This window comes from Tauraco erythrolophus, chromosome 2 (assembly GCF_009769465.1).
Source record: "Tauraco erythrolophus isolate bTauEry1 chromosome 2, bTauEry1.pri, whole genome shotgun sequence".
NCBI classification, from domain to species: Eukaryota; Metazoa; Chordata; class Aves; order Musophagiformes; family Musophagidae; genus Tauraco; species Tauraco erythrolophus.
Genome location: NC_141466.1, coordinates 120,513,438 through 120,517,438, shown reverse-complemented (window position 1 = coordinate 120,517,438; position 4,001 = coordinate 120,513,438).

The following is a 4,001-nucleotide window of genomic DNA, read 5'->3' as shown; positions in this document are numbered from 1 at the left end:
GTTTTACCATAACCTGTGCTTAACTAGAGTCATAGACTCATAGAACGGTTTGGGTTGGAAGGGACTTCAAAGATGATGTAGTTCCAACCCCCCTGCCATGAGCAGGGACACCCTCCACTACACCAGGTTGCCCAAAGCCTCAACTACTTTAACCCAAGGTAGTAACAGGCAGGGAGTTTTGAGATACTGTTGTACTTAGCTAGCGCAATCAAAAAAACCTGACACTCAGCATATCTGGGTTCATAAAACACAGGGCTTTCTGTTCTCTACCCTTTTCGTTATTGCTGTGTCATGCTACCTGATGTACTTTTTTGTTTCCTTAACTTGACTCTAAGGATCAGCCATGTACCAGAAAAAACTGTGGCTTGGCCCTAGCCTGCTCTGAGAAAATTAAGTTACAAGATAGCCAGAAAAGAAATTCCCCGTTGTTCATGCCTTTCTGGAGCCCAAAATGATCATTTATTGCTCTGGATGAGTGTCTCCCCTCCCAAGGAACCCAGGGACTTGAGCAGGTGCTTTGTGAGGGTAAGTGCCTCTTAAACGTGATGCCAGCTGGAGAAACACATTCTGATCAGCATTTCCTGACGTAAAAGAAAGAGCAAGTATGTTTTACCTTGTCACCTTCTCCACCCCTTTCTGATGCTGTAGCTTGTTACATCTTCACAGTCATCTCTCCGTATCCGTCTCCTACAAAGTTATGATGTGTTTTGCCAGCCATGGTATCTTGCCATACTTACCAGTATGGTGGCTTCCATACACAGCTCTGCTGTATCCCTTTGGGGCATGAGCTGGCCAGACTTAACTGCTGGTGTGGGCTAAGTTACCATCTTTTACTCTGTGTTTTCTGTTTAAATTGGGTTTTTGCTTGTTTAGCATGGACAAGGGAAGCAAGGCCTTAGTGCACCAGTTTGCACAAAACTGGAACAGCTCCCAGCTCCTTTCCTGAGGCAGTAGCAGAGTATCCCTGGGTAGAGGAAGTGAGTGTCTGTATCTCCTTTATGACCTGTGTATTCCACTAGTGAAGTTCCTCTGTTCCTCTACAAGGCTACCTGCTGTGTGCATGATCCTGATGTTCATAACAGTACAGAGGCAAAAGTTGAGAAATAGTAACCTTATTTCACTAAGAATACTAATTGTAAGGAGTTGCCTAATAAATGTGAGGCTACTACAGCTTCATGCTCACACCGCCCATACAGATCAACATTCAGCACTGGCATCAAACAGTACCAGTACCCTCATCCCATCCCTCTCCGGCTGCTCAGGATGAAGGTCTCTTAGTGGGAAATAAACATGCACACACAAGCTTGGATTCCTCCAGTAACTGGGCAGGGAAGTACTGGTTCAACCAATAGCTGGCCTCTGGATCACCCATCTGCTCCAGTGGCTGGCACATGGATATGGCCTACAGCCTGACTCTAGCTGCTGGTTCAGCCCACCTGTTGTAGATGCCCTCACTAACTGGCCTTCAGACAGTCTATCCTAGCACTTGAGCCTCTTGTTTCTAGTTGTCTCCTCTAGAGGGTGGCAGACACATATAAATAGGTTCTAGTTGCCTCGTGTAGCAATAGATGTGCCTACAGCCCAGCCTTAGGGCTGCTTCAGCATCTCACCCCCTGGCCCCTCAGCCTGCTTGCTTGATGCTCGTACACTGACACACCACCTCACTCTGCAGTTGCTGGCACTTCCTTTCCACATGCACCAGTCTCCAGGTTACTGGCACTTAGATCGTCCATGTACACATGCAAACGGAACAGAGTATCCTCTCCCCGAAGAGCGTGAGAAATGGAGTCAACAGAGAAAACAGGACAGACATGGCCAGACAAGAACACTCACCAGCAACTAGTTGCTGCATGACCAGCCCCTTTATCATCTATTTCCCAAACATGCTCCTCCCCAAAATCACCGTGGTCCCTACCTTTAATCCCTCCCACAAAGTTGGGAGGTTTTTTGCATTAATTCTGCAACTTCTTGGCACACCATTTCAGTTCTCTACTAGAAGAGTAGAGCCTTCCGGCTTCACTGTCCACATCCTGGGACAGAGTTCTGTGCTCACCATCGCTGCAGGGCTCAGCACAGCCTCAAATCTGTCTCCTGCCTTCTCAGAGAATGCAAGAAGCACAGGCAGAGCCCTCCAAGCCCCCTACGTGACTCTAGTCGTTAATAAAGAAAAGAGATTAATCACCAAAGCATTAGATTGTTTTAAATAACAGTATTTAATCTGTAATATCATAAATGCAACATTCCTACCTCATCTTCAGCATCATTCACCTGGAGCTGAGCCCTCACCTCCAGAGGGCAGGTAACCACCACTCCCCAGCTGTTCTTTATGGTACAAAAGTCACAGTGCAATTGCTTTAGTCCTAGACAGATGATTTTCCCTCACTTGAGAGAGGAGACTGATGAAGCTCAAATGTCGATGGAAATTCTTACCATTTAGGAATGCAAAAAAAAAAAAAAAAAAGCAGCTATTGCACAGAGTAATTTCCAGCTGAAACTACAGCAGTTAAGTATTCAGCTGGCTTTACACCCCATACATCTGAAAATTACTTAATTGATGCTGATTTAGTCAAGAGTGAAAACAGAGCTGGTAACAAGATTTCAGAATGACACAGTTGTTGGAGGACAGAAGCTGACAACTCCACAAGTCGAGAAGCATGCTTAGAATACCAAAAAGTTTTCCTACACAGGGAGGGGACGGGAGCTAGACAGATGTCATCCTTCAGAGACAAGCATGAGAGGAACATCAGCTTCAACAGAAACTTATGAAATGCAATAGACAATCTGTTCATATAATTGTCAGGATAAGTATTTGACATAGTTTATGTGGTAGAATACACTCAAACATCTTTTAAAAATAACCACGAATTTCATTTCATATATACACAACTGATTTTAATCATGTACTGAAAATAATTACAAGAATAACTTTAAAATGCAACAGAAGACGAATTTCACAACAAACATTCCCATTGATTTTCCCAGGGGGTGAGAGATTGCAGTGCTCAAGGCAGGTAAATATCACAAATATATCAAAAACTTCAAATTGTTGATGCATTCACACATTTACATGAGCCACAAACATTCCTTTACAGGGACTGCACTTAGCTACCACAGAACCAGGTTTTGCCATAACTACAAAACTTTGATACAAATTGTATTATATATTTATATTTCATATACATGCCCTATCTGTGATTTCTTAAAAAATAAAAACTAAACACACTGTACAGACAATCCTAACTCATTGCTTGGTAGCTGTAGGCAACATTTTTGGATGGAATTTTCCCCCAGTAGAATTAATGGCAATATTATATACATGAAGGCTAAACTGCAGAAAAAAGACAGCTCGGTTCTGATATGCACCTCCCTTGGGACCAGGTCTGCGAGTTCAAGGCAAGACACCACGTGCTCTGACCCACTGCCTCCCTCAAAAAGTCTGTTCTGCCGTCGGCTGCATGAGGAACCAACACTGCAGTTGTGTAACACTGGTAGGAAAGGCAATAAAGCAAGATACATATCGTAATGTAGTGGCTCTAATGGCTTCACCGACTTGATACACTCAGGACACAGAAACACCCCTGAGGTGGTGAGGGGATGCTGTAGAGCTGGGTACATTTGGTGGGAGCACACCTTAATGCGGGTCTGATCATTGCACTTCCCTGAAATTACCTCCTGCAGAGGACAGATTCCCATTGTAAGCCAGAGACTGCGTCAACTCAAACACTAGGGGAGGGACCCCTCCCCCCCACACACACCCTCCCCGGCACACACAGGCATGGTTCACCACCAGGACTACACGTGAAACAGATGCCTTCCCCTCCACCCCAGCAGTCTCCATGGCACCAGTTTGTCTTAGAGCACTGACAACACTCTTCCCAGGTGATGGCAGCAGTCTGTGAAGCCAATCACACTAAACTACTTCTACAGTTGATTGTAAACTTTGGTTTATTTTTATTCTTTTTTTATTATTGAGTTCTCATGGTACAGCAAGCATGTCTAGG